Consider the following 23981-nt stretch of genomic DNA (forward strand, 5'->3'; position numbering starts at 1 on the left):
TCCAGACGGCCTCGAAAAGATTCTGGTCCACCATCCGGCGTCTCGGGGGGGGAAGCGGCTCACAGTCAACACTGTTTACAGTGGGGACGGGGCTTTGCTGACCTCAACTAGGGATGTTGTGAGTCGGTGGGGGGAGTACTTCGAGGAACTCCTCAATCCTACCAACACTTGCTCGGAAGAGGCAGAGTCGGAGAGCTCGGAGACGGGGCCTCCCATTTCTGGGGCTGAGGTTGCCGAGGTGGTTAAAAAGCTCCTCGGTGGCAAGGGCCGGGGGTGGATGAGGTCCGTCCTGAGTTTCTCAAGGCTCTGGATGTTGTAGGGCTGTCGTGGCTGACACGCCTCTGCAGTATCGCGTGGACATCGGGGACAGTGCCTCTGGACTGGCAGATTGGGGTGGTGGTCCCCCTCTTTAAAAAGGGGGACCGGAGGGTGTGTTCCAACTATAGGGGTATCACACTCCTCAGCCTCCCTGGTAAGGTCTATTCGGGGGTATTGGAGAGGAGGATCCATCGGATAATCGAGCCTCGGATTCAGGAGATGCAGTGTGGCTTTCGTCCTGGCCGTGGAACAGTGGACCAGCTCTATACCTTCGGCAGGATCCTGGAGGGTGCATGGGAGTTCGCCCAACCAGTCTACATGTGTTTTGTGGACTTGGAGAAAGCGTTCGACCGTGTCCCTCGTGGAGTCCTGTGGGGGGTGCTCCGGGAATATGGAGTGCCGGACCCCTTGATAGGGGCCGTTCGGTCTCTGTATGACCGGTGCCAGAGTTTGGTCCGCATTGCCGGCAGTAAGTCGGATACGTTTCCGGTGAGAGTTGGACTCCGTCAGGGCTGCCCTTTGTCACCGATTCTGTTCCTAACTTTTATGGACAGAATTTCTAGGCGGAGCCAGGGCGTTGAGGGTGTCCCATTTGGCGACCTCAGAATCGGGTCTCTGCTTTTTGCAGATGATGTGGTTCTGTTAGTGTCGTCAGGCCGTGACCTTCAGCTCTCACTGGAGTGATTCGCAGCCGAGTGTGAAGCGGCTGGGATGAGAATCAGCACCTCCAAATCCGAGACTATGGTTCTCAGCCGGAAAAGGGTGGAATGCTCTCTTCGGGTCGGGAATGAGATCCTTCCCCAAGAGGAGGAGTTCAAGTATCTCGGGGTCTTGTTCACGAGTGACGGACGAATGGAGCGGGAGATTGACGGGCGGATCGGTGCGGCGCCTGCAGTGTTGCAGGCTCTGCACCGACCCGTCGTTGTGAAGAGGGAGCTGAGCCAGAAGGCGAAGCTCTCTACTTACTGGTCAATCTACGTTCCCATCCTCACCTATGGTCACGAGTTGTGGGTAGTGACCAAAAGAACAAGATCACGAATACAAGCGGCCGAAATGGGTTTCCTCCGCAGGGTGTCTGGGCTCTCCCTTAGAGATAGGGTGAGAAGCTCAGTCTTCCGGGAGGGGCTCGGAGTAGAATCGCTGCTCCTCCGCATTGAGAGGAGTCAGATGAGGTGGCTCGGGCATCAGGTTAGGATGCCCCCTGGGCGCCTCCCTGGGGAGGTGTTCCGGGCACGTCCCACTGGGAGGAGACCCCGGGGGAGACCCAGGACACGTTGGAGAGACTAACGTGTCCTGGCCTGGGAATGCCTCGGGGTCCCCCCGGAAGAGCTGGAGGAAGTGGCCGGGGACCGAGACGTCTGGGTTTCTCTGCTCAAGCTGCTGCCCCCGCGACCCGACCCCCGGATAAGCGGCAGATGATGGATGGATGGATGGATGGATATATCCTCCACCAACCAGACTTACAACCCCCGACTAGGGTAGCATAATTTCTAAGCATCTGTACCCCAAAACTACTATCAAAAATATATAAATTATTGTCTAAGATAGATGACACAATGTCTCTTCCATCCTCAAAATGGGAGGCAGATTTATCCATCAGTTCTGGTCATAGCTTCTAACCACAAATATGTTTGAACACCTTCATAAAGACTCGAAATCCTAATTTACAGCTCATACAATACAAAATCCTTCATAGAACACACTATACAGGACAAAGGATGTTCAGGATGGGTCTAACACACTCAAACATCTGCTCACATTGCACAGATAACACACCTGATGATTATGCACACGCTTTGTGGTTTTCTGCGCCTGTCCAGAAGTTCTGGCTTGAAGTCTGTGAGGACCTATCAACATGGCTAAAGTGTAGCATCCCTGCATGCCCCACACTGTGCATACTGGGTGACTTAGACAACATCAACATGGAAATTAACTCAGCACACATGGTTGTCACAGTGTTATGTATCGCAAAGAAAACTATTCTCATGAACTGGAAAGCGAAGAACAATCTGTGTATTAACCAGTTTAGAAATTTTCTTTTAGAGTATATTAGCATGGAAACAATGTCTGCCTCCTCAAAACATCAATTGGCTGAATTTCATTCTCTCTGGTCCCCTCTGATTAGTTTTATCACATAGTGGTGGTGGTGGGTTGCTGGGTGATGGTGGGTCTCAGGCCCGGGCTGCTGCGACTGGTGTGACCGGGTGGTTTGTTTGTTTGTTTTTTGATGTTGTTTTTTTTTTTTTTGTAGAGGTCCTCCTGGGTGGGGTTGGGTTGAGTGGGGTGGGGCGGGATGGGTACCTTCTGGGGGTACAGTAGCTCCCGGAATATGGTCGCTGCAGGCCCCGAGCCTGGTGGACATCAGGCCCTCCTGCCCATTGTTGGCTCCCAGGTAGCGGGGATGCCTATTGCAGCCAGTCCCTGGCTGCCCTCTCTGGGGGAGAGTAGCTCCCCCGGTATATATCCCCATACCCCTCTCCCTTCTGGCTCCTCTACATAGCACACACTCACACATGAAGGGTTTTGGGGGCGTGTGTGTTCGGTGGGGTGTAGTGGATGGGGCAACGTAGGTGGTCCCCTTTGGTTGCACTCTGCAGTTCCCTGCCCCTGTTTTAATTACACCTTAGACATTACTACTTATCAAACACACTCACACACACACATTAGGTCTTGGGGGGTGGTTACACTGAGTGGCATCTGGTGGGCGGACCTCTTTGGGTATGTAGGCTTCCCAGAGTGCCGCGCTCCCAGTTCTACAAGTTTGGCTGCCCCTCAATTTTAATTGCTCACTATTAGAAAATATTGAAGAGCCAGAAGGGTGAGGGGAGGGGTCTTCTTCGCACACCCCTGCTTCCTGGTGTCTGCTCGGGGCAGGAGGGGCCAGGAGGATTAATTAATTGTTCTGCTGGTTCGGGGTCTGTGGTGGCTGGGGGGTTGCTGGCCTCCTGGTGTGCCCGCTGCACTACACCCCAGCAGAGTCGAGGGAGGTAGGATGTGTGGATGTGTGGATGTATGGGACGTGAAAGTGTGTGTGGTAATGATTGGGCCTGGATCTGGGACTTGCTGTCGCCTGGCCTGCCTGTGTTTCTCCCGATGGGGCATCAGCCCAGTTTAGAAATTTTCTTTTAGAGTATATTAGCATGGAAACAATGTCTGCCTCCTCAAAACATCAATTGGCTGAATTTCATTCTCTCTGGTCCCCTCTGATTAGTTTTATCACATAGTGGTGGTGGTGGGTTGCTGGGTGATGGTGGGTCTCAGGCCCGGGCTGCTGCGACTGGTGTGACCGGGTGGTTTGTTTGTTTGTTTTTTGATGTTGTTTTTTTTTTTTTTGTAGAGGTCCTCCTGGGTGGGGTTGGGTTGAGTGGGGTGGGGCGGGATGGGTACCTTCTGGGGGTACAGTAGCTCCCGGAATATGGTCGCTGCAGGCCCCGAGCCTGGTGGACATCAGGCCCTCCTGCCCATTGTTGGCTCCCAGGTAGCGGGGATGCCTATTGCAGCCAGTCCCTGGCTGCCCTCTCTGGGGGAGAGTAGCTCCCCCGGTATATATCCCCATACCCCTCTCCCTTCTGGCTCCTCTACATAGCACACACTCACACATGAAGGGTTTTGGGGGCGTGTGTGTTCGGTGGGGTGTAGTGGATGGGGCAACGTAGGTGGTCCCCTTTGGTTGCACTCTGCAGTTCCCTGCCCCTGTTTTAATTACACCTTAGACATTACTACTTATCAAACACACTCACACACACACATTAGGTCTTGGGGGGTGGTTACACTGAGTGGCATCTGGTGGGCGGGGCTCTTTGGGTATGTAGGCTTCCCAGAGTGCCGCGCTCCCAGTTCTACAAGTTTGGCTGCCCCTCAATTTTAATTGCTCACTATTAGAAAATATTGAAGAGCCAGAAGGGTGAGGGGAGGGGTCTTCTTCGCACACCCCTGCTTCCTGGTGTCTGCTCGGGGCAGGAGGGGCCAGGAGGATTAATTAATTGTTCTGCTGGTTCGGGGTCTGTGGTGGCTGGGGGGTTGCTGGTCTCCTGGTGTGCCCGCTGCACTACACCCCAGCAGAGTCGAGGGAGGTAGGATGTGTGGATGTGTGGATGTATGGGACGTGAAAGTGTGTGTGGTAATGATTGGGCCTGGATCTGGGACTTGCTGTCGCCTGGCCTGCCTGTGTTTCTCCCGATGGGGCATCAGCGTTGCCTCTCCCCACTGCTCGCGACTTCACCCACCTGTGGGCACGTCTTGACTCCCAGGGCACTTGGCCAGGGGCGCTGGGGCAGGCGCTGACCCACTTTGTGGCTGTCTGGGGCGCTTGGCCCTCCTGGCTTTTGGGTGGGGCCTCTGCCGGGGGGTTTGGGGGCGCTCGGGCTCCTGGGGCCCAGGTCCAGTGCACGGCCCATGTCTGGGCGGCTGGGGCCTGGCGGGGTCGGTGGGCTGTTGCCCCTGGTTCCCGGAGTGCCTCTGCCCTATGCTTATGGGGGCTCTTTCCGGGGGCTTCCTCTGCAGTCTTCTGGGTGGATGCGTGGTTGCCCCTGCGGTGGGCTGCCTGGGTTCTGTGCTCTGTGGGGGCTGCTGGTGGCCTGGGTCTTGTGGCCCTCTCTGCCTGCTTCTGATTGCTTGGGGGGGGCTGTGGATTGTGGCCCTGTACGCTTATACACTCATAACTAAGCACGGTTATCATGTAGGTCCTGTGCCATGGGTGTTGCATGTTCTCACACACACAAACACACATTGATTAGTCCAGTAGCATGGTCACTAAGCAGTTGATGTATTATCATGTCGTCTCAGGTCATCTATATCCACAGCTGTGTTGTATGCGATTGCCGCTTCTTGTGCTTGTTTTTGTTTGTTTGTGTGTTTGTTTTTTCTCTGCTTGTCTGCTTTCAGGTGCTCCTGGTGGCGCTAAGGCTGGATTCCCCTCAGAGGCCATGGATTGTTGTCTGTTTTGTTTTTTACAGGTGTAGCAGCTGGTTGTCTGGTTTTTGTTTCTATTTTTGTTCTGTTTCCTCTTCTTTCCTCTTCTTCTTTCCTTGTCCCCCGGTCCGGTTCAGTTCAGTTCATGTCATATATTGTAAACAGAAATAAATAAATGGGCATCAAGGGGAGCTTTACATTTATAAAACTTCCCTTGGCAAAGCAAATCTGTTTGGCATCAAAGGTATTCAGACTACAATTCTTCTGACATAATGCTGAACAGGACAAGGGGAAAAAAAAGTAAAGAAGACAGTTCTGCCGAAAGCCAGGGATAGACCTGTTCTAAGTTCTATACTTTTTAAAAGGGGCGTGTTTATCAACTATGGAATTAGAAGATTTACAAAAATGGTCAAGTGCTAGATCTTCATCTGGGATTTTAACAGTGTCATATAACTATTCAACAGATCAGTTAAAAAAAAGCCTGCTCATGGAGATGTTTCAGGATCTGGATACCAAGCGTGGACCTAATGTTTTCATTTTTGCAATTCTGATACAGGCTATTGAGCAGTGATAACTAACACCAAGTTCAGATACTGCGGATTTTCTACCTTTGATTTGTTAAGATTGAGCCAATCAGGGACAACCTTGAAGGATCTCTTTGGTTTTGTAGGATCAGTAATTACCTGAGAAAGGTTGATATTGGTACACACCTTTTTTAAATGATCAGAGGCAGAGTTCAACTTGTTTAAATTAAAATTGCCACACAGAGATTGGGTTTAGGCCACATGCACACAGAATGACATCAACAAATATAAGAAATATTAAACATTTACACATATTTTTGAATATATGTAGAGGAATGATACTTTGAAATGTGCTCATTGCGGAGTTATGATCAGTTGAGTAATGAAGGTTGAACTATTCTGGGAAAGAGGTTCTATTCCCAGCATCATGATGGACACTCCTGATATAGAAGGTTTCGCTAACGCATTGGAATTGTTTTACTATTTTCATATGCATGTGCAATGAAGAATTGCTTGCTGCTGATAAATGCAAAGAAGAACAGCTTACACATAGATGCTCACATATAGGCTGCTGAATGCAATGAAGACCTGCTTATCAAGTAAAGTTCAATGTCAATGTGTAATATTCAATTAGGATTTGCAAAACAGTGAAGTTAAACAATGAATGGGTCCATAGTCGGTATGAGAAGACTACAGGAATATTTACCTGGGTGTACGTTCAAACAGAGATGAGAAAATTGCGATAAATAATTGTTTGTTTGTTTGTTAGTATGTATAGGAATGTTATGTGTATAAACTGTGTTGAGTTATAGTTACTCAGTAGTGTCTCAGTGAAACAACCGACGGGGGAAGCCTTGCGGTGACAACAAAAGCGTGTTTTACTGATCAGTCAAGTTGCTCCAGTGTACTCCATACAAACTGGTTGGCTACTGAAGGGATAGAAAATGGGGAATACTTGTTTTAAAGCAAACAAGGAATTAGATGGGAAAAATACATGTTTTAACGGGACCCAGACAATATTAAATACTCAGACAGATGGGAGAAGAAGTGTAGTTTTGTAGGAAATCACAAAATTATTACATAGAATTAGTGAAATCAATTGAAGAATGCCTTTCTGAAGAGCTGTTTACCACAGATGAGCAGCTTTGCGACCAAGCACATTGTAGATCGCTTTACTGCCAAAATGATCTAATTTAATGGATTGGTTTAGACATGCATAACAGCATTTTAAGAACAAAGAGAGAAACAGAAAGGGACAACGCTTCATGGTGGAAGGTGATGTATAAATAACTGTGTATATGATGAAGGGGGTGGCAACACCCATTCCGAAATCCCGCCATTCCGACATCCCGCTATTCCGACATCCCACCATTCCGACATACCACCATTTCGACATACCACCATTCCGACATGCAAACGTCCCACCATTCCGACATCCCACCATTGCGACATCCCGCTATTCTGACGTTCAAATGTCCCACCATTCCGACAAGGCTTTCCGTATAAGGAAATGTGTGTTACTCAACAGGTGAGTCCCTTCTTTCTGTTCATGCAATTTATATGTTTAACACATGTTTATAGACAAGCGTTATTAAAAACACAAAGTCTCGGCAACTGGAGGAGGAGAAGCAGTCCGTGGTGGTTTTCAATCACACACTCCAATGCCACTTGTTTCAACTTCCGAAAATTTAATCCAGGAAAAAAAGGCTTACAAACATGGACCAAAACGGCTCCATAACACGCACAAGAATCCAAAAGAAACGAAAGTTAACTAAAAGAAAGCAAATAAACAGTATGAAGTGGTCAAAAATTGGTTTTACGCATGCCTATGTGCGTCTGGCACATGCGTCTTCGGGCTCTCCCACGTTGGTTTGTGGATGAAAGCTATATGTTCAGCACGTGAATAACATGAATAAACGTTTTTACTGCATTTTGTTGTGTTTTATACGTTCTATGCTGTCATTTCTCTCTTCTCCTATTGGCAAGGCAAGGCAGAGTGCTCGCAACTGTGTCCTGTGCAGTAGCCGTGATATCTGTAATTGCAATTATTACTTTTGCATATGATGACAGCGTGCAAAAGACGCATGGGCTCTGTGGAGAGCTCCGCTCCAGCTGGCTGCTGTGACAGCTCACTGATACTGTATTTCTGCTTAATCAGTTTCAGTCTCGCCAGAGTTACATTAATATCTGTATTGTTATATTTGAAATTCAGGGGATTTTGATAATAGATTATTAAAGTTTGTGAGGCTGTGGCCTCTGCATGTGCAAAGCTTGTGCGCCAAACTTTAGGGCGTATTTGCGCCGGCATATCATTAGTGCAAAATGTTTTGGGTAAAAAATAGGCTATTAAAAGGAACTGTCGGAATGGCGGTATGTTAAAAAAAACAAAAAACATACCGCCATTCCGACTATAGGAGGAAAAAAGTGTCGGAATGGTGGGACGTTTGATAAAAAATTAAGTGTCGCCATTCCGACAATTGGAGACCCATGTCGGAATGGCGAGATGTCGGAATGGCAGCATGTAACCATGATGAAGGAGAGACCATTTGAGCAGCACAGCCATTTCGCAGCACAGGGACAGCAATCCAAGTTACAGGATCTCCCACGTGGTATCACCTGTCACATTGTGTCAAGGCATCAAAAGAAGAAAAAATCACCAAACTCAAGGACAAAAAGACAAAGACTCCGGTGAACGAAGACAGAGGACTGACAAACCAGAAATACAAAAGGATTCTCGATATCAAGATCCAGAAGAAGAGGCTAACAATGCCACGAACACTTACGATGCTGGGAATGATGCCAGCAATGAACAGAGAAGAAGATTCAGTGTCATCAATCTGAATTACGTGCCTCTAATGAGGGGGTGAATATAGAATCCTCAACGATTACAACGTCTCTGGGAACTGTGACAACAACAAGGTTTAAACCATTTTGATATATATTGTAACCTATTGTCTAAGGATGAGTGCTGAAAATGAGGTAAATCTAATCCACCACTGTCCTTGGTCTTCTGTAGGGTTTTTAAACTAATACGTGGTGGTTTGTTTTTCCACAGAAATTTGGAGATGCATGAATCTAGTGACTTAAACTAAGTAGCAGATGGTTTTATGGGGATCATTGAGAACAAATAGTTAACTTTTGGTAGAATCATCATTTTAATGGATGTAACTCTCCCCATAAGTGATATAGGTAAGGACTTCCAACGAGAGATCGTCCTCTACTGTCTTTAATAATTGCACATAATTTAGCTTTGTTAGCTCTGAGAGCCTGGAGGAAATGTTTATGCCTAAATATCTAATATTTCCTGACTGTAAAGTGATCGCAGGTATATTATGGACCCTACAGTTAATGGGCAGAACTGTGGTCTTAGACCAGTTGATAGAGTAGTCAGAAAGTGCTGAGAATTTATTTATGAGTGTGATCGTGTGACTGAGAGACGTCTGTGAATTCTGAAGGAAAAGTAATACATCATCAGCATAAAGACTTATTTTATGCTCAATATTTTGGGATTAATTACTCACAAACGGGTAAGAAAAGGTAGTATTGCCAGACCATACATGATCAAAACAGGGAGCGGAGGTGGTTCAGCTGCAAGGTGTGAATGTCTGACTATAGTTTGTAAAAAGCGGGTAAGATAAGGTGCGAATGCCCGACAATGTATGATCAAAAGAGGGAGCGGAGGTTTTCGGCTGCAAGAAGGTCTGAATGTCCACCCAAAATTCCTGAAAAATGGGTAAAAAAAGGGTGCGAATGCCAAACCATACATCATCAAAAGCAGGAGTGGATGTGTTCGGCTACAAGAAGATTTGAATGTCCATCAATAATTGCTTTAAAACATGAAAGAAAATTTTCGAATATCAAACCGCACATGATCATAAGCGGGAGAGGAGTTGTTCAGCTGCAAGAAGGTGTGAATGTCCACCCATAATTACTGAAAAATGGGTAAGAAAAGGTGAAAATGCCAACCATACATCATCAAAAGCAGGAGTGGATGTGTTCGGCTACAAGAAGGTTTGAATGTCCGAGCATAGTTTGTAAAAAGCGGGTAAGAAAAGGTTCGAATGCCCGAACATAGACCATCAAAAGAGGGAGCGGAGGTGTTCCGCTGTAAGAAGGTGTAAATGTCCGACCATAGTTGGTAAAAAGCGGGTAAGAAAAGGTTAAAATACCCGACTGTACACAATCAATAGCGGGAGCGGAGTTGTTTGGCTACAAGAAGGTGTGAAAGTCCGACCACGGTTTGTAAAAAGCGGGTAAGAAAAGGTTCGAATGCCCGAATATATACCATCAAAAGTGGAAGTGGATGGGTTCGGCTGCAAGAAGGTGTGAACGTCCGACCAAAGTTTGTAAAAAGCAGTTAAGAAAAGGTTCGAATATCCAACCAAACATAATCAAAAGCGGGAGCAGAGCTGTTCGACTGCAAGTAGGTGTGAATGTCAAATCATAATTTGCAAAAAGCTGATGAGAAAGGGTGAGAATGCCCGACTATACACCATCAAATGCGGGAGCGGAGTTGTTCGGCTGTGAGTAAGTGTGAATCTCCGACCATAATTGCTGAAAAATGTGTTAGAAAAGGTAAGAATGCCGGTCCATACATCATCAAAAGCGGGAGAGGTGGTGTTCGGCTGCAAGTAGGTGTGAATGTCCAGCCATAATTACTAACAAACGGGTAAGAAAAGGTAGTATTGCCAGACCATACATGATCAAAACAGGGAGCGGAGGTGGTTCAGCTGCAAGAAGGTGTGAATGTCCGACTAAAGTTCAAATATATTAACAAAAGCGGGAGGAGAGGTCTTCGGATGAGAGTGGTTGAGAATTTCCAACCATAATCTATAAAATGCGGTGAAAAAAAAGGTGTGATAGAACACTAAAAGGTGGAGCGGAAGTGTTCGGCTGCAAGAAGGTGTGAATGTCCGAATATATTTGGTGAAAAGCAGGTGAAGCAAGGTCTGAATGCCCAACCTTACATCATCAAAAGCGAGATCAGAGGTGTTTGGCTGCATGAAGGCCATAGTTTGCCAAAAGCGGGTAAGCTGCGAATGACCGACTAAATATCAACAAAAGGTCTTCGGATGCAAGTGGGTGTGAATATCCCACCATACAAGTATGGTGGAGAGGAAGCTGTGAACAGCCGACCATAGTTGGCAAAAAGCGGGTGAGAAAAGGTGCGAATGTCCAACCATACATGATCAAAACAGGGAGCGGAGGTGTTTGGCTGTGACAAGGTGTGAATATCCACCCAAAATTAATGAAAAGCGGGCAACAAGTAGGTTTGAATGCCCAACCATACATCATCAAAAGCAGGAGTGGATGTGTTCGGCTACAAGAAGGTTTGAATGTCCGACCATAGTTTGTAAAAAGCGGGTAAGAAAAGGTTCGAATGCCCGAACATAGACCATCAAAAGAGGGAGCGGAGGTGTTCCGCTGTAAGAAGGTGTAAATGTCCGACCATAGTTGGTAAAAAGCGGGTAAGAAAAGGTTAAAATACCCGACTGTACACAATCAATAGCGGGAGCGGAGTTGTTTGGCTACAAGAAGGTGTAAAAGTCCGACCACGGTTTGTAAAAAGCGGGTAAGAAAAGGTTCGAATGCCCGAATATATACAATCAAAAGTGGAAGTGGATGGGTTCGGCTGCAAGAAGGTGTGAACGTCCGACCAAAGTTTGTAAAAAGCAGTTAAGAAAAGGTTCGAATATCCAACCAAACATAATCAAAAGCGGGAGCAGAGCTGTTCGACTGCAAGTAGGTGTGAATGTCAGATCATAATTTGCAAAAAGCTGATGAGAAAGGGTGAGAATGCCCGGCTATACACCATCAAATGCGGGAGCGGAAGTGTTCGGCTGTGTGTAGGTGTGAATGTCCGACCATAATTGCTGAAAAATGTGTTAGAAGAGACTAGAATGCCGGACAATACATCATCAAATGCGGGAGCGGAGTTGTTCGGCTGTGAGTAGGTGTGAATCTCCGAGCATAGTTTGTAAAAAGGGGGTAAGAATAGGTTTGAATGCCCGAACATACACTATCAAAACAGGGAGCTGAGGTGGCTCAGCTTCAAGGTGTGAATGTCTGACTATAGTTTGTAAATAAGGTACGAATGCCCAACAATGTATAATCAAAAGAGGGAGCGGAGGTTTTCGGCTACAAGAAGGTTTGAATGTCCGAGCATAGTTTGTAAAAAGCGGGTAAGAAAAGGTTCAAATGCCTGACTATACACCATCAAAAGCGGGAGCAGAGGTGTTCCGCTGTAAGACGGTGTGAATGTCCGACCATATTTGGTAAAAAGCGGGTAAGAAAAGGTTAAAATACCCGACTGTACACAATCAATAGCGGGAGAGGAGGTGTTCAGCTGCAAGAAGGTGTGAATATCCACCCATAATTCCTGAAAAATGGGTAAGAAAAGGTGCGAATGCCCAACCATACATTATCAAAAGCAGGTGTGAATGTCAGATCATAATTTGCAAAAAGCTGATGAGAAAGGGTGAGAATGCCCGACTATACACCATCAAATGTGGGAGCGGAGTTGTTCGGCTGTGAGTAAGTGTGAATCTCCGACCATAATTGCTGAAAAATGTGTTAGAAAAGGTAAGAATGCCGGTCCATACATCATCAAAAGCGGGAGAGGTGGTGTTCGGCTGCAAGTAGGTGTGAATGTCCAGCCATAATTACTAACAAACGGGTAAGAAAAGGTAGTATTGCCAGACCATACATGATCAAAACAGGGAGCGGAGGTGGTTCAGCTGCAAGAAGGTGTGAATGTCCGACTAAAGTTCAAATATATTAACAAAAGCGGGAGGAGAGGTCTTCAGATGAGAGTGGTTGAGAATTTCCAACCATAATCTATAAAATGCGGTGAAAAAAAAGGTGTGATAGAACACTAAAAGGTGGAGCGGAAGTGTTCGGCTGCAAGAAGGTGTGAATGTCCAACTATATTTGGTGAAAAGCAGGTGAAGCAAGGTCTGAATGCCCAACCTTACATCATCAAAAGCGAGATCAGAGGTGTTTGGCTGCATGAAGGCCATAGTTTGCCAAAAGCGGGTAAGCTGCGAATGACCGACTAAATATCAACAAAAGGTCTTCGGATGCAAGTGGGTGTGAATATCCCACCATACAAGTATGGTGGAGAGCCACCATACGAGAGACACCATACAAGTATGTGAACAGCCGACCATAGTTGGCAAAAAGCGGGTGAGAAAAGGTGCGAATGTCCAACCATACATGATCAAAACAGGGAGCGGAGGTGTTTGGCTGTGACAAGGTGTGAATGTCCACCCAAAATTAATGAAAAGCGGGCAACAAGTAGGTTTGAATGCCCAACCATACATCATCAAAAGCAGGAGTGGATGTGTTCGGCTACAAGGTTTGAATGTCCGAGCATAGTTTGTAAAAAGCGGGTAAGAAAAGGTTCGAATGCCCAAACATACACCATCAAAAGAGGGAGCGGAGGTGTTCCGCTGTAAGAAGGTGTGAATGTCCGACCATAGTTGGTAAAAAACGGGTAAGAAAAGGTGCGAATGCCCGACAATGTATGATCAAAAGAGGGAGCGGAGGTTTTCGGCTACAAGAATGTGTGACAGTCCGACCATGGTTTGTAAAAAACGGGTAAGAAAAGGTGCGAATGCCCGACAATGTATGATCAAAAGAGGGAGCGGAGGTTTTCGGCTACAAGAAGGTTTGAATGTCCGACCATAGTTTGTAAAAAGCGGGTAAGAAAAGGTTCAAATGCCTGACTATACACCATCAAAAGCGGGAGCGGAGGTGTTCCGCTGTAAGACGGTGTGAATGTCCGACCATAGTTGGTAAAAAGCGGGTAAGAAAAGGTTAAAATACCTGACTGTACACAATCAATAGCGGGAGCGGAGTTGTTCGGCTACAAGAAGGTGTGAAAGTTAAACCATGGTTTGTAAAAAGCAGTTAAGAAAAGGTTCGAATATCCAACCAAACATAATCAAAAGCGGGAGCAGAGCTGTTCGACTGCAAGTAGGTGTGAATGTCCAGCCATAATTACTCACAAACGGGTAAGAAAGGGTAGTATTGCCAGACCATACATGATCAAAACAGGGAGCTGAGGTGTGAATGTCTGACTATAGTTTGTAAAAAGCGGGTAAGATAAGGTGCGAATGCCCAACAATGTATAATCAAAAGAGGGAGCAGAGGTTTTCGGCTACAAGAAGGTTTGAATGTCCGACCATAGTTTCTAAAAAGTGGGTAAGAAAAGGTTAAAATACCCGACTGTACACAATCAATAGCGGGAGCGGAGTTGTTCGGCTACAAGAAGGTGTGAAAGTCCAACCATCATTTGTAAAAAGCTGGTAAGAAAAGGTTCGAATGCCCGAATATATACCATCAAAAGCGGATGCGGAGGTGTTCGGCTGCAAGAAGGTGTGAACGTCCGACCAAAGTTGGCAAAAAGCAGTAAAGAAAAGGTTCGAATATCCAAACATAATTAAAAGCGAGAGAGATTGTGTTCAGCTGCAAGTAGGTGTGAATATCCAGCCATAATTACTCACAAACGGGTAAGAAAATGTAGTATTGCCAGACCATACATGATCAAAACAGGGAGCGGAGGTGGTTTAGCTGCAAAAAGGGGTGAATGTCCAACTAAAGTTCAAATATATTAACAAAAGCGGGAGGAGAGGTCTTCGGATTAGAGTGGTTGAAATTTCCAACCATAATCTATAAAATGCGGTGAAAAAAAAAGGTGTGAAGGAATGAATTTTATAGCAAAATCCGAAATCATGCATAACTCCGCAAAAGGAACGTATTGCTCAACCAAAGGGATGCTTCTTTCTCATTCAGGGTAATATGAGGAACTTTATGCTTGATACATTTTAGACATGGATAACTATGAAGGACAAAGCAATTTTAACTTGGTTTGAGCAAAGCAATTCATTTTATAGGAAAATCCGAAATCGTGCAGGACTCATGAAAGTAAGCTTATTCTCGGATTCCTGATCCTCCAGTGTTGCTCTTTCCTATACTGCAAAATACAGCCTTGTTCTTTGTTGAAATCGATATAGACATTGATAAATATGAAGGACAAAGCATTTTCCACTTTGTTTGAGTGAAGGAATTAATTTTATAGCAAAATCCCAAATCAAGCAGAACGTATGAAAATAAGCTTGTTTTCGGATTCCTGATCCTTCAGTGTTGCTATTTCTTCTACTGCAAAATACAATGTTGTTCTTTGTTGAAGTCAATCTAGACATTGATAAATATGAAGGACAAAGCAGTTTTAACATAGTTTGAGTAAAGGAATTCATTTTATACATAAAATCCCAAATCATACAGACCATACTTGTATGGTGGGATATTCACACCCACTTGCATCCGAAGACCTTTTGTTGATATTTAGTCGGTCATTCGCAGCTTACCCGCTTTTGGCAAACTATGGCCTTCTTGCAGCCAAACACCTCTGATCTCGCTTTTGATGATGTAAGGTTGGGCATTCAGACCTTGCTTCACCTGCTTTTCACCAAATATAGTCGGACATTCACACCTTCTTGCAGCCGAACACTTCCGCTCCACCTTTTAGTGTTCTATCACACCTTTTTTTTCACCGCATTTTATAGATTATGGTTGGAAATTCTCAACCACTCTCATCCGAAGACCTCTCCTCCCGCTTTTGTTAATGTATTTGAACTTTAGTCGGACATTCACACCTTCTTGCAGCTGAACCACCTCCGCTCCCTGTTTTGATCATGTATGGTCTGGCAATACTACCTTTTCTTACCCGTTTGTTAGTAATTATGGCTGGACATTCACACCTACTTGAAGCCGAACACCACCTCTCCCGCTTTTGATGATGTATGGACCGGCATTCCTACCTTTTCTAACACATTTTTCAGCAATTATGGTCGGAGATTCACACTTACTCACAGCCGAACAACTCCGCTCCCGCATTTGATGGTGTATAGTCGGGCATTCTCACCCTTTCTCATCAGCTTTTTGCAAATTATGATCTGACATTCACACCTGCTTTTGATAATGTATGGTTGGGCATTCGCACCTTTTCTTACCCGCTTTTTACAAACTATGGTCGGACATTCAGACCTTCTTGTAGCCGAACACATCCACTCCTGCTTTTGATGGTATATATTCGGGCATTCGAACCTTTTCTTACCCGCTTTTTACAAACCGTGGTCGGACTTTCACACCTTCTTGTAGCCAAACAACTCCGCTCCCGCTATTGATTGTGTACAGTCGGGTATTTTAACCTTTTCTTACCCGCTTTTTACCAACTATGGTCGGACATTTACACCTTCTTACAGCGGAACACCTCCGCTCCCTCTTTTGATGGTGTATGTTCGGGCATTCGAACCTTTTCTTACCCGCTTTTTACAAACTATGGTCGGACATTCAAACCTTCTTGTAGCCGAACACATCCACTCCTGCTTTTGATGATGTATGGTTGGGCATTTTCACCTTTTCTTACCCATTTTTCAGTAATTATGGGTGGACATTCACACCTTCTTGCAGCTGAACAACTCCTCTCCCGCTTATGATCATGTGCGGTTTGATATTCGAAAATTTTCTTTCATGTTTTAAAGCAATTATTGATGGACATTCAAATCTTCTTGTAGCCGAACACATCCACTCCTGCTTTTGATGATGTATGGCTTGGCATTCGCACCCTTTTTTTACCCATTTTTCAGGAATTTTGGGTGGACATTCAGACCTTCTTGCAGCCGATAACCTCCGCTCCCTCTTTTGATCTTACATTGTCGGGCATTCGCACCTTATCTTACCCGCTTTTTACAAACTATAGTAAGACATTCACACCTTGCAGCTGAACCACCTCTGCTCCCTGTTTTGATCATGTATGGTCTGGCAATACTACCTTTTCTTACCCGTTTGTGAGTAATTAATCCCAAAATATTGAGCATAAAATAAGTCTTTATGCTGATGATGTATTACTTTTCCTTCAGAACTCACAGACGTCTCTCAGTCACACGATCACACTCATAAATAAATTCTCAGCACTTTCTGACTACTCTATCAACTGGTCTAAGACCACAGTTCTGCCCATTAACTGTAGGGTCCATAATATACCTGCGATCACTTTACAGTCAGGAAATATAAGATATTTAGGCATAAACATTTCCTCCAGGCTCTCAGAGCTAACAAAGCTAAATTATGTGCAATTATTAAAGACAGTAGAGGACGATCTCTCGTTGGAAGTCCTTACCTATATCACTTATGGGGAGAGTTACATCCATTAAAATGATGATACTACCAAAAGTTAACTATTTGTTCTCAATGATCCCCATAAAACCATCTGCTACTTGGTTTAAGTCACTAGATTCATGCATCTCCAAATTTCTGTGGAGCTATGTGAGCATCTATGTGTAAGCTGTTCTTCTTTGCATTTATCAGCAGCAAGCAATTCTTCATTGCACATGCATATGAAAATAGTAAAACAATTCCAATGCGTTAGCGAAACCTTCTATATCAGGAGTGTCCATCATGATGCTGGGAATAGAACCTCTTTCCCAGAATAGTTCAACCTTCATTACTCAACTGATCATAACTCCACAATGAGCACATTTCAAAGTATCATTCCTCTACATATATTCAAAAATCTATGTGTAAATGTTTAATATTTCTTATATTTGTTGATGTCATTCTGTGTGCATGTGGCCTAAACCCAATCTCTGTGTGGCAATTTTAATTTAAACAAGTTGAACTCTGCCTCTGATCATTTAAAAAAGGTGTGTACCAATATCAACCTTTCTCAGGTAATTACTGATCCTACAAAACCAAAGAGATCCTTCAAGGTTGTCCCTGATTGGCTCAATCTTAACAAATCAAAGGTAGAAAATCCGCAGTATCTGAACTTGGTGTTAGTTATCACTGCTCAATAGCCTGTATCAGAATTGCAAAAATGAAAACATTAGGTCCACGCTTGGTATCCAGATCCTGAAACATCTCCATGAGCAGGCTTTTTTTTAACTGATCTGTTGAATAGTTATATGACACTGTTAAAATCCCAGATGAAGATCTAGCACTTGACCATTTTTGTAAATCTTCTAATTCCATAGTTGATAAACACGCCCCTTTTAAAAAGTATAGAACTTAGAACAGGTCTATCCCTGGCTTTCGGCAGAACTGTCTTCTTTACTTTTTTTTCCCCTTGTCCTGTTCAGCATTATGTCAGAAGAATTGTAGTCTGAATACCTTTGATGCCAAACAGATTTGTTTTGCCAAGGGAAGTTTTATAAATGTAAAGCTCCCCTTGATGCCCATTTATTTATTTCTGTTTACAATATATGACATGAACTGAACTGAACCGGACAGGGGGACAAGGAAAGAAGAAGAGGAAAGAAGAGGAAACAGAACAAAAATAGAAACAAAAACCAGACAACCAGCTGCTACACCTGTAAAAAACAAAACAGACAACAATCCATGGCCTCTGAGGGGAATCCAGCCTTAGCGCCACCAGGAGCACCTGAAAGCAGACAAGCAGAGAAAAAACAAACACACAAACAAACAAAAACAAGCACAAGAAGCGGCAATCGCATACAACACAGCTGTGGATATAGATGACCTGAGACGACATGATAATACATCAACTGCTTAGTGACCATGCTACTGGACTAATGAATGTGTGTGTGTGTATGTGAGAACATGCAACACCCATGGCACAGGACCTACATGATAACCGTGCTTAGTTATGAGTGTATAAGCGTACAGGGCCACAATCCACAGCCCCCCCCCAAGCAATCAGAAGCAGGCAGAGAGGACCACAAGACCCAGGCCACCAGCAGCCCCCACAGAGCACAGAACCCAGGCAGCCCACCGCAGGGGCAACCACGCATCCACCCAGAAGACTGCAGAGGAAGCCCCCGGAAAGAGCCCCCATAAGCATAGGGCAGAGGCACTCCGGGAACCAGGGGCAACAGCCCACCTACCCCGCCAGGCCCCAGCCGCCCAGACATGGGCCGTGCACTGGACCTGGGCCCCAGGAGCCCGAGCGCCCCCAAACCCCCCGGCAGAGGCCCCACCCAATACCCAGGAGGGCCAAGCGCCCCAGCCAGCCACAAAGTGGGTCAGCGCCTGCCCCAGCGCCCCTGGCCAAGTGCCCTGGGAGTCAAGACGTGCCCACAGGTGGGTGAAGTCGCGAGCAGTGGGGAGAGGCAACGCTGATGCCCCATCGGGAGAAACACAGGCAGGCCAGGCGACAGCAAGTCCCAGATCCAGGCCCAATCATTACCACACACACTTTCACGTCCCATACATCCACACATCCACACATCCTACCTCCCTCGACTCTGCTGGGGTGTAGTGCAGCGGGCACACCAGGAGGCCAGCAACCCCCCAGCCACCACAGACCCCGAACCAGCAGAACAATTAATTAATCCTCCTGGCCCCTCCTGCCCCGAGCAGACACCAGGAAGCAGGGGTGTGCGAAGAAGACCCCTCCCCTCACCCTTCTGGCTCTTCAATATTTTCTAATAGTGAGCAATTAAAATTGAGGGGCAGCCAAACTTGTAGAACTGGGAGCGCGGCACTCTGGGCAGCCTACATACCCAAAGAGCCCCGCCCACCAGATGCCACTCAGTGTAACCACCCCCCAAGACCTAATGTGTGTGTGTGAGTGTGTTTGATAAGTAGTAATGTCTAAGGTGTAATTAAAACAGGGGCAGGGAACTGCAGAGTGCAACCAAAGGGGACCACCTACGTGGCCCCATCCACTACACCCCACCAAACACACACGCCCCCAAAACCCTTCATGTGTGAGTGTGTGCTGTGTACAGGAGCCAGAAGGGAGAGGGGTATGGGGATATATACCGGGGGAGCTACTCTCCCCCAGAGAGGGCAGCCAGGGACTGGCTGCAATAGGCATCCCCGCTACCTGGGAGCCAACAATGGGCAGGAGGGCCTGATGTCCACCAGGCTCGGGGCCTGCAGCGACCATATTCCAGGAGCTACTGTACCCCCAGAAGGTACCCATCCCGCCCCACCCCACTCAACCCAACCCCACCCAGGAGGACCTCTACAAAAAACAAACAAACGAACCACCCGGTCACACCAGTCGCAGTAGCCCGGGCCTGAGACCCACCATCACCCAGCAACCCACCACCACCACTATGTGATAAAACTAATCAGAGGGGACCAGAGAGAATGAAATTCAGCCAATTGATGTTTTGAGGAGGCAGACATTGTTTCCATGCTCATATAATCTAAAAGAAAATTTCTAAACTGGTTAATACACAGATTGTTCTTCGCTTTCCAGTTCATGAGAATAGTTTTCTTTGCGATACATAACACTGTGACAACCATGTGTGCTGAGTTAATTTCCATGTTGATGTTGTCTAAGTCACCCAGTATGCACAGTGTGGGGCATGCAGGGATGCTACACTTTAGCCATGTTGATAGGTCCTCACAGACTTCAAGCCAGAACTTCTGGACAGGCGCAGAAAACCACAAAGCATGTGCATAATCATCAGGTGTGTTATCTGTGCAATGTGAGCAGATGTTTGAGTGTGTTAGACCCATCCTGAACATCCTTTGTCCTGTATAGTGTGTTCTATGAAGGATTTTGTATTGTATGAGCTGTAAATTAGGATTTCGAGTCTTTATGAAGGTGTTCAAACATATTTGTGGTTAGAAGCTATGACCAGAACTGATGGATAAATCTGCCTCCCATTTTGAGGATGGAAGAGACATTGTGTCATCTATCTTAGACAATAATTTATATATTTTTGATAGTAGTTTTGGGGTACAGATGCTTAGAAATTCTGCTACCCTAGTCGGGGGTTGTAAGTCTGGTTGGTGGAGGATATATCCATCCATCCATCCATCATCTGCCGCTTATCCGGGGGTCGGGTCGCGGGGGCAGCAGCTTGAGCAGAGAAACCCAGACGTCTCTGTCCCCGTCCAACGTAGATTGACCAGTAAGTAGAGAGCTTTGCCTTCTGGCTCAGCTCCCTCTTCACAACGACGGGTCGGTGCAGAGCCTGCAACACTGCAGGCGCCGCACCGATCCGCCCGTCAATCTCCCGCTCCATTCGTCCGTCACTCGTGAACAAGACCCCGAGATACTTGAACTCCTCCTCTTGGGGAAGGATCTCATTCCCGACCCGGAGAGAGCATTCCACCCTTTTCCGGCTGAGAACCATAGTCTCAGATTTGGAGGTGCTGATTCTCATCCCAGCCGCTTCACACTCGGCTGTGAATCACTCCAGTGAGAGCTGAAGGTCACGGCCTGACGACGCTAACAGAACCACATCATCTGCAAAAAGCAGAGACCCGATTCTGAGGTCGCCAAATGGGACGCCCTCAACGCCCTGGCTCCGCCTAGAAATTCTGTCCATAAAAGTTAGGAACAGAATCGGTGACAAAGGGCAGCCCTGACGGAGTCCAACTCTCACCGGAAACGTATCCGACTTACTGCCGGCAATGCGGACCAAACTCTGGCACCGGTCATACAGAGACCGAACGGCCCCTATCAAGGGGTCCGGCACTCCATATTCCCGGAGCACCCCCCACAGGACTCCACGAGGGACACGGTCGAACGCTTTCTCCAAGTCCACAAAACACATGTAGACTGGTTGGGCGAACTCCCATGCACCCTCCAGGATCCTGCCGAGGGTATAGAGCTGGTCCACTGTTCCACGGCCAGGACGAAAGCCACACTGCATCTCCTGAATCCGAGGCTCGATTATCCGACGGATCCTCCTCTCCAATACCCCCGAATAGACCTTACCAGGGAGGCTGAGGAGTGTGATACCCCTATAGTTGGAACACACCCTCCGGTCCCTCTTTTTAAAGAGAGGGACCACCACCCCAATCTGCCAGTCCAGAGGCACTGTCCCCGATGTCCACGCGATATTGCAGAGGCGTGTCAGCCAAGACAGCCCTACAACATCCAGAGCCTTGAGAAACTCAGGACGGACCTCATCCACCCCCGGGGCCTTGCCACCGAGGAGCTTTTTAACCACCTCGGCAACCTCAGCCCCAGAAATGGGAGGCCCCGTCTCCGAGCTCTCCGACTCTGCCTCTTCCGAGCACGTGTTGGTAGGATTGAGGAGTTCCTCGAAGTACTCCCCCCACCGACTCACAACATCCCTAGTTGAGGTCAGCAAAGCCCCGTCCCCACTGTAAACAGTGTTGACTGTGAGCCGCTTCCCCCCCCTGAGCCGCGGCCCGTCTGGCCCGTCGGTACCTATCAGCTTCTTCCAGGGTCCCACTGGCCAAAAAGGCCCGATAGGACTCCTTCTTCAGCTTGACGGCTTCCCTCACCACTGGTGTCCACCAGCAGGTTCGAGGGTTGCCGCCACGACAGGCACCGACCACCTTACGGCCACAACTCCGACCAGCTGCCTCGGCAATGGAGTCACGGAACATGGCCCATTCAATGTCCCCCACCTCAAATATGGTTGAAGCTCTGCCGGAGGTGGGAGTTAAAGCTCCTTCTGACAGGGGATTCTGACAAACGCTCCCAGCAGACCCTCACAATACGTTTGGGCCTGCCAGGTCTGATCGGCATCCTCCCCCACCAGCGGAGCCAACTCACCACCAGGTGGTGATCAGTTGACAGCTCCGCCCCTCTCTTCACCCGAGTGTCCAGGACATACGGCCGCAAGTCCGATGATACAACCACAAAGACGATCATCGAACTGCGGCCAAGGGTGTCCTGGTGCCAAGTGCACATATGGACACCCTTATGCCTGAACATAGTGTTCGTTATGGACAGTCTATGACTGGCACAGAAGTCCAACAACATAACACCACTCTGATTCAGATCGGGGGGGCCGTTCCTCCCAATCACACCCCTCCAGGTCTCACTGTCATTGCCCACGTGAGCATTGAAGTCCCCCAGCAGAATGAGGGAGTCTCCGGTAGGAGCATTCTCCAGTGCCTCCCCCAGAGACTCCAAAAAGGGTAGGTACTCTGAACTGCTGTTTGGCGCATAGGCACAAACAACAGTCAGGACTCGTCCCCCCACCCAAGGCGGAGGGAGGCTACCCTCTCGTTCACTGGGGTAAACCCCAATGTACTGGCACACAGCCGGGGGGCAATAAGTATGCCCACACCTGCTCTGCGCCTCTCACCACGGGCAACTCCAGAGTGGAAGAGAGTCCAACCCCTCTCAAGAGTACTGGTTCCAAATCCGAAGCCGTGCGTCGAGGTGAGTCCGACTATATCTAACGGTCTGATGAAGTTTCAACAATAAACAACAAACTTTGTATTATGAGAAAGAACCAGACTCATTCTTCAGGAATCCGAAAATAAGCTCTATTTTACGAGTTATGCACGAATTCGGATTCTCCTATAAAACGAATTCCTTAACTCAAACCAAGTTAAGACTGCTTTGTCCTTCATATTTATTCATGTCTAATCAAGTTTCAATGATAAACAACGTTGTACTTTGTAGAATGAGAAAGAACTTCTTCAGCAATAAGCATCTCTCGACAAATGACGAAATACAGATTTTGCTATAAAATTAATTGCTATCAGCCTGACTTAAAACTGTTTGTCTTCCTTATTTATCCACTTCAAATCAAGTTTCAACAATTAAAAAAAATTTGTAGTTTGAGAAAGAACAACTTAATCTTGAGCAATCAGTATAAAAAGAGGGTAAGCAAAGGTGCGAATGTCAAACCATACATGATCAAAACAGGGAGCGGAGGTGTTTGGCTGAGACAAGGTGTGAATGTCCACCCATAATTAATGAAAAGCGGGCAACAAGTAGGTTCGAATGCCCAACCATACATCATCAAAAGCAGGAGTGGATATGTTCGGCTACAAGAAGGTTTGAACGTCTGACCATAGTTTGTAAAAAGCGGGTAAGAAAAGGTTCGAATGCCCAAACATACACCATCAAAGGAGGGAGCGGAGGTGTTCCGCTGTAAGAAGGTGTGAATGTCCGACCATAGTTGGTAAAAAACGGGTAAGAAAAGGTTAAAATACCCGACTGTAAACAATCAGTAGCGGGTGCGGAGTTGTTCGGCTACTAAAAGGTGTGAAAGTCCAACCATGGTTTGTAAAAAGCGGGTAAGAAAAGGTGCGAATGCCCGAAAATGTATGATCAAAAGAGGGAGCGGAGGTGTTCGGCTGCAAGAAGGTGTGAATGTACAACCATAATTACTGAAAAATGGGTAAGAAAAGGTGCGAATGCCCAACTATACATAATCAAAAGCAGGAGTGGATGTGTTCGGCTCCAAGAAGGGTTGAATGTCTGACCATAGTTTGTAAAAAGCAGGTAAGAAAAGGTTTGACTGCCCG

The sequence above is a fragment of the Leuresthes tenuis genome, unplaced genomic scaffold, assembly GCF_036924035.1.
Source record: "Leuresthes tenuis unplaced genomic scaffold, fLeuTen1.0.hap1 SCAF_7, whole genome shotgun sequence".
In the NCBI taxonomy this organism is placed as follows: domain Eukaryota; kingdom Metazoa; phylum Chordata; class Actinopteri; order Atheriniformes; family Atherinopsidae; genus Leuresthes; species Leuresthes tenuis.